This window comes from Macaca nemestrina, chromosome 5, assembly GCF_043159975.1.
Source record: "Macaca nemestrina isolate mMacNem1 chromosome 5, mMacNem.hap1, whole genome shotgun sequence".
NCBI lineage: Eukaryota > Metazoa > Chordata > Mammalia > Primates > Cercopithecidae > Macaca > Macaca nemestrina.
The window spans coordinates 113,537,037-113,545,550 of NC_092129.1; positions in this window are offsets into that span (position 1 = coordinate 113,537,037).

An 8,514-nucleotide genomic window follows, 5' to 3' on the forward strand; every position below is an offset into this window, starting at 1 on the left:
GTTCATTTCATCTAGATTATTTAATTTGTGGGCATGGAGGAATTATAATATTCCTTTATTATCCTTTTAACATCCATGGGACATGTCATTTCATCATATGTTTGATTAATTTTGATCATATGTGGTACTATTTTTTATTTTTTACCTTGGTCTTTGTTCTTCTTAAAGATTTTTTAAGTTGCCAAATAAGAACACTTTCTATGATACTATACTTTTAAAATGTTGTTGGAAAGCATTGTGTCATAAGTTTTTTAGAATATTTCTGCATGGTGAAATTTTAGATGCCACAGAAAATTTAGATTTAATATGCAGTCTATTTACATTTCCCCAAATCGGAATTTATAATAATAATTTTGAAAAAATTATAATTCCTGGAATTTCAGGTAAGGATGTTTTATTTGAAATAGGTATCAATTTTTTCTCCAGATATCTCAACAAGTAATATATTTTGGAATTCTTTGAAAAGCAAATGATGTTACCTTTCAAGCTCCCTGTTTGAGCAGCTCCCCCTAATGAACAGAATTAAATGAAAATAAATTAATTTTTATCTGTTTTTAACATGAGACTTAATTAGGTCTTTTAATGTAGAGTAAAATTTATGATAATTTAGCTTCAGGAATTTTATTTCCATTAGATTTTATCAGAAATCATTATCTACTTGAAGTCATTAGTCTTCAGAATGATGGATGATACATTTTGTTCCACCTTTCATGTGCTGGTTGTTAGAGTTTACTTTTAGAAATTCAAAACCAGTTTTTATTTTAATTTGGAATGGGTTTTGTAGGTTCATTTAAATTTTAGTAATTAGAAAAGGTGGAGAAGCAAGTAGCTTCCCTAACTTCTTCTATTTGTTTAAGTATTAACCTGTTCTAGTAGTCTGATTGCATTATTTCTGAATTTACATGAAGCTCTATTTGTTAACTGAGTGACCTTTTCTCTCTAAATCAGAAGTGCTAAGATGTATCTTTTTTGAAATGGTTATTTTATTTGCTTTGACTTTCTTTTCTTAGCATTCCTCCAAAAAGCGTTATGTATGTAAACAAAGATTTATTAGCATAAGTGGCAAAATGCCCAACAATTTTTACAAAATAAGTTTTACAAAAGATAATTAAGGATTTTAGTATTTTTCCATTAGCCCCAAGTGAGAATAATCAAATTGCTGCCACTAATGGCATTGGCCTCACATGACTTTAATTATCATGAATTACTCAGTTTTCACCTTTCATATATTTTAGAACTATAAGATGAATTTTGAATTAACGTATTTTTGTGTCTTGAGAATATTAGAAGTGGAACAAAAACCACAGTATCATTATTGTCGTAGTGTTGAGTAGTTAATGATGTTTTAAAGACTAAAGATATCTTTTGGCCGGGAATGGTGGCTCACACCTGTAATCCCAGCAGTTTTGGAGGCCCAGGCTGGCAGATCACTGGAGGTCAGAAGTTCGACACCAGCATGACCAACATGGTGCAACTCCGTCTCTACTAACAATACAAAAACTAGCCCAATGTGGTGGCCAACGCCTGTAATCCCAGCTACTTGGGGGGCTGAGGCAGGAGAATCACTTGAACCTGGGAGGCAGAAGTTCCAGTGAGCCGAGATAGCGTCATTGCACTCCAGCCTGGGAGACAAAAGCAAAAACTCCATTAAAAAAAAAAAAAAAAAAAAAGGCCAGGTGTGGTGGCTCATGCCTGTAATCCCAGCACTTTGGGAGGCCGAGGCGGGCAGGATACGAGGTCAGGAGATCAACACCATCCTGACTAACATGGTGAAACCATGTCTCTACTAAAAATACAAAAAAAAAAAAAAAAAAAAGAAGAAGAATTAGCCTGGCATGGTGGTGGACGCCTGTAGTCCCAGCTACTCAGGAGGCTGAGGCAGGAGAACGGCGTGAACCCGGGAGGCAGAGCTTGCAGTCAGCCGAGATCGCGCCACTGCACTCCAACCTGGGCGACAGAGCGAGACTCCGCCTCAAAAAAAAAAGAAAAAGAAAAAAAAAAAAATCTTCTACTGATTTTCTAGATGAAAAAAAGAAAAATGCAATGATTCTTGAATTCAATGAATTAAAAGACAATTTACTGATATTTTGTAATCTGCTGTGCATGGTCTTTGAACAACAAGATATCAAGAGCAAATATGGGTTCTAAAACAGCATTCAAAATGTGATGCTCCGGGAGGGTTCTTAAACGCCCTATCACTTTCACTGTGGCATTTCTACAGAAAATCAAACAGAATGTCTGACCATGCTTTTCCATCCCGAGTGGCTCTCCAAACGGCAACTGACCTTGCTGACCAGTAAGGTTCTCAGTATTTGTTTTCCAAAACCATTGTGTCTTCAAGCTGGTTTTACATTTTTCAGTTTGATAAGGATCAGCAAGCTATGGTTTCTACCCCCAAGAAGCTTACATGCTATCAAGGGAAAGAGATACATATGGAACTAACCAAAGATAATAAAGTAAATACTTTGCTCTTTGTGGAAACGCCAGAGAGAAGTTAGTAATTCTTCTGAAAGGATTAGAAAAACTTTACAGAGAGATGTGATTAAAGTTTGTCCTGAACCATTACATATATTCCACAGAAAAGATATCAGAGAAAGGTGTGGGGAAATTAAAGGGACAATCTCACATAAAAAAAAAAAAAGAACTTTGAACTTACAAAATCATGTACTTTGAGTGAGAAGGACCCTTTAGTATGGTTATTAGAAAATCAAGAAAGATACACATCATTGGCAGAAAGGAAGCTATAACTTAAGACCCTAAGGTAGAAGGGCTCATTCTTTTCTCTTTCTATTCCATTACCTTCTAAAGAGTTTAGAAATAATCAAAGAATATAAAGATGCTTGTAATCTAGTTACTATTTCAATACTCACTATATGCAAGGCATAATGCTAATTTATTTGCACATGATTTCTCAATTGATTCTGTCAACAACTCTTACCATTAGGCATTATCATTTCCATTTGAGAACCAGGTAAAACCTAATATTACTGAAAGTTAAGTAAACTTCCTGGTATCACATAGCTAATAGGTGGTGTAACAGAGAATCAAATTAACGTTTTTTGACTCCAAAGTTTATTTGTGTTCTTAATCACTACATCACACTATCTCCATTGTACAAGAAATGCGCTGTAAAAAACATTAAGAAACCTAGACGGATCTGGTCCCTAACTTCCAGGAGGATGTCCCTAGAATGGGGACTTAGCCTGAAGGATGAATATCTGCAGAGACTGAGTTCAGAGCACTCACACTGTTGGTATTTTTTAAATTGATGGAGGTCTCCAAATACCTCTGTTTCCTCAGAGAACACTATGAATTTATCAATCTCAGTGTTCGGTTTCACAAACTGGGGGCATATCACTCCTCGTATCTTTTAATTAGAGCCATAGGATAATCTTCTGATAATCCATTTCCTTGGCATGTGACTGCAAAATCCTAACCTATATACATGGCAACTGATACTCCTATTGGTTTTACCCTTAAAATTCCACTGATTTAATTATTTTTATTGTTTTTAATGTTTGAACTCTATAACAAACTAGAAATTCTCCACTGTTGATAACTGCAGATAGCGCTGATGAAAAAATGTGAGACAAAGGGTGGAGACTGGAGACTTAATTTCATGTGATTATTCCTGCTGGATAACCAAAAAGAGAAGTTGTGATGGCAGTTCAGGGTATTTCTGTCTGCACTGGCATTTCTGTGGTCCCACAAGCTATAGGGAAAAAACTGTCTGGCAGACTCCTTGGTAGTGAATGAAAATGTCTGTGGGTCATAGAAGGCCATGTGGGCACTGGTCAAATACCCGACTGCTAGGATTGACCAGGGATAGTGTATAGGTAATTCTGGTTTCTTCCTAAAACTATTACTCAGGAATACAACTAGAGCACATCAGTCAGTCACATTGATCACAAGGCTTTTATTTTAGAGTTTGCTTCCATTTTGAAAGAACAGGTAAAATTCATTTCTTGATTTTGTATAAATGTACTTATTACATACCTAAGTGAATACCCTATTGAATATTCTTAGCAGTAAATTACCCATGAAACTAAAGTGTTTTTCCCTATTAATTATCTATAAAATGATTAGTATTGAAAAAGGCAATAAATAGATTTCAACTCTTGACTCAAATTTTTTTATCACAAATTAGACTACGAACCATCTTATTGAAAGTTCCCAGTTTAGAGCTTTGTTTGAAGTACAAAATGAAAAATTAAAGTATCTTAGAGAATCTCTGTGTTCATAGACAAGTTTCAGCAAGTCTTACATGGAGCACAGTGAAAATGATATTTTATGTTAAACTCATAAAGCAAAAAGGAATAATCTACTGACTATTATTATGTCAAGTATGCACAGTATACATATAAATTTGTAAGCAAAAGGAAATTGTAACCGAAATTGATCTAATAATTTAGCACTGAGGAAATGATTTTGATATAATAAAGTTAATATATTCAGTAATAGAATGACTAAATTTGCAAATCTCCTAATTGGATTTTTGTATTAATATAAATTGCAAAGCATTTGTACTTTATTATAAATGAAATGGTGCACTCATCCATATAATTATCCATGTAATCCATATAATTATTACTTAATATTGAGCATGCACCTCCTGGGTTTGTAACTCATAAATTTGGACTTTAATTATTGAGCCAGATACTTAATTTTTATAACTTTAAGTTATTACTTATTCATAACTCTAGTAAAAATAAACAATGGGATGCTATAATATTTTTGTGTTCTGATGTATTAGAGAAAAAATTTTAAGATGAACGTTTTAGTAATAGACAATATAAACTATAAAAAAAGTTTCATTAAAGAAAATAGCTTACCTGTTATTATCACTATCATCACAAACACTGTAACTATTAAGAATGCTGTAACATTTTAAATAACTAATAATATAGTGATTTCTTTCAGTGTATTTTCACCTTACATAGTAAAATTAATGAACATTAATTTATCTTAAAATTGGAACATATAACTGACAATTTGTCTCTATTGAAGTCAGCATATTTTTAAAAATGTGATCTCAGAAATGAGAAAAAGTGGAAAAATACATCAGCTATATATAATTAAATAACTGGGAAAAATTATATTTCTTAAATATTTGAAATGAAAAAAATTGTGAATATTGTATTCCAGTTACAGTTAGCAGTGCAAAGAGACAGAATAAGGAAATAGCAAACCAATCACGATTGTGAGCAATTTCTCCTTTGCTTTTGGTCCCAATAGAATAATTGTGTATAGAAGAACCTGGAAACAGGCAAAGGACCTAGCAGGATACACTTTTCCTAATTTCTATTTCTTTAACATTCTATTAAAATAATACTCTTAGTAAACTTTTGTTTTGACATCATCAGGACAAATGCCTTGAGGCTTAAAAAGTGTGCCTAGAAGACATGGTGGGTTTATTTCCCTCTCAGGAGCTGATGAGTAAGTGATCACCGTGCCCCCTACACATGCATAAAAGAACAGGTCCTGAATAAAATGGAAGACCCACGGCTCCTGGGTTGTAACTCCCAAGGTCCAGGCACCCTTGGTTCACAATGAATCAAGTGGAGATATTTGGGATAGGCATCTGGATATGTAGAACTAAGGCCCAAGGCAGAGACTTGGCTGGGGATAGGAATGTGGAGTTTGTTCTTCTTAGCAGGTAGTTGATAATGTGCAGTGGGTGAGATAACTCTGCAGGAAGGCAATTGTGTTGAATGAGAAAGGTAGCAGGTGAATATGGAATCCTGGGGAAAACCTGAGAAATGCTTAAATTACTGAGATGGGCCAAGGAAGAAAATCCAGTGAGAAGCACAGGATGGTTCCATAGATAAGTTATTTTACAAAATGAGAGTTATAGTTTGAAGAATGATGCTCTAATCAGTTTCAAATAATGTGGGAAGATATCACATTAAAAGGACTGTGGATTTGTCAGGTAGGAGCTAATTGGCAGTCTTAGCTGCATGTTGTAATCTAAGTGGATGTGATACTGATAGGCTGTGGGATGTCCTCAAATGCCAGTGGGGCCTCGATTCCAGCCAATGTCCAGTCTCTTGACATCATTGCAAGAAAGAATTCAAGGATGAGTCAGAAAATAGTGTAAGTATGGAGATTTATTGCAAAGCTAAAGTACACACTCAGGAGAGGGGAGTATGGGCATACTCAAGAGACAGTCATGCAATAGAATTTGGGGTTTCTAGATTTATGGATTTCTATAACCAAGGGGTGGACTATTCATGAAATTCCTGGAAAAAGATGGAGATTTCTCGGAACTGTGGTGCCACTCATTTTTACCCCATGTGGCAGTTCTTGGAACTGTCATGGCACTGGTTGGTGTGTGATTTAGTATGTCAATGAGTAGATAATGCGGTCTTAGGAGAAACCTAGCTCAAATCCAAAGCTGTGTTGGGTCCAGTCAGTCTTAGCCAGCTCAGTCCACACCCTGCTTTTCAGGGTCTTATCAGTCTCTAGCTTCTGTAGCTATTCCGACAGTTTGCTTTCACTTAGTCACGTGAAATTGCTGCCTGGAATTTTCTATTCTGCGACCACCCTGTGTTATTCCTGTCTCAGATGGTGAGTGTGGAAGCCAGACTGTTATTTTCTAAAGTGAATTAGAGGTAAGGAAGCAGTGAAAAGCCAGTTTGGTCTCTGCTGGTATTGATTTATGCTATTATTTCTGCCACAAATGGTGGGAGGAGAAACAAAATCGCCTGGTGCAATAGTTTACAACATTGGCTGTATATTACAGTCACCTCGAGAAGGGTCAATTCTATTTTTTGCATTTTCATACTAGTGCCTGCTTCCCCTCTCTCCCCTAACCCACCAAACCAATGAAATCTTAATCTCCAGGAAAAGAACTCAGATATTGATATTTTAAATAGATCTTCAGGTGATTTTAATATTTAGCTGGACTTGAGGACCACTGGATTAATTATATAAGACTAAGGGTTTTGTAATCAACTTTAGATTAAATGTCAACTCACCTTCTGCTGATTGTGTGACTTCTCTGATGCTCAATTTCTTTACCAAGTAAGGATAATAACAGTATCTTCTCCACTTGATTTCAGGAAGAATTAGATGATGTAAAGTATGTGAAACACTTGGCATGACCCTGTCTATTATTGGTTGTTGTTGTTGTTACTGTTTATATCATTAAAGCAGACAGTTGATCATCCTAGTTCTCCAACTCTTTGGAACATATCTCTGTATATACATGTATATAAAATATATGTCATATATATCATATACTTATATATATGATCTCTATTGTGACCACATAGATCATATATATATATATGTATATAATCTCTATGGTGACCACAGAGTAATAAAGAGATGTGGAGAGTCAAGCTCTGCCATTCTTTCCACCTCTTGTACTTCATGTCATCTGCTCAACAACTCTGCTACTACTTATGCCTGGTAATTGACTCTTGCCCCTGTATTAGCTATATCAAAAGTTTCTTGCTTCATTCTTGTTTGCTGCAGTTTTACATACATTTCTTGGGCCTTTGGTTTCTAACATTAACTATAGAACTTTATTATTCTTTCATAGAACTTAATAAGATCTCTCAAGCTCCTGCTCATTTTCAACTGAATTAAAGTCATTTGTGGCAATGCCTTATTATGCTACTAGACTATACATGCTATATTTCTTGCTATTGCAGACTGCCAATGGGCCCTAAGAAATGTGTGTTGATGGTGGTACGTGCATTGACTTTGGTTTCTTGCCTGGCATTCTACCCTTGGACCTTAACTTGGCTACCATTGTCAAAGCAAAAATTGCACTGGAGAAAGTTAAACAGGCGAGGAAGATGTTATTCAGGACAATTGCAATATTGGAAGAGAGACCCCAGTTTGAAGTAAATTCTGCTAAAACTAAAAGCAGGAGAGTTTTTATACACTGGAGTGAACTAGTGGAAAAATGCCGGAGGACGTTTAGAGGAGGATGATCAATGGGATGTGTTGAGCACATTGAGTTATTTATTTCTGAATTTGCAAATGTTCTCTGTGATTATACCATCTGTGTTTGCTAATTGGTGCCCAAAAAAGTTAGGCTCCTTCCCCACCTCTAAGACTGGGAGATAGCAGCACTATCTTTCTTGATAATTACCTTTCACAGGGATAGCTCCCAGGTCCTTGAGAAATACATTAGTTGGTTGTTAAACTGGTAAGAGGCTGGGAGAAAATATACATCCCAAAGACATAGAGAAAGAATGTACAATTGAAAGTTTTCTAAAGTAAATGCTCTAAGAAAAGGGAAGTCAGGGTCTAGAATCAGGAAGAAGCCTGTCTAAAGGTTACTTAAGCTGATGAGAACATTAAGGCTATCTTGGTCACCATATTTGATTTTTGTTTGTTTTAATATTTTTCTCAACTTCAGTATCTCTAGACTCTCTTGCTTCTTGTTTTTGCTCTGCCTTTATGTTCTGGTTTAAATCAAAAGTTTATTGAGCTAATAATTTTTTTAAATCTTAAAAAAGTATTAATTGGAAACAGTACATAAATTGAAACACACACACA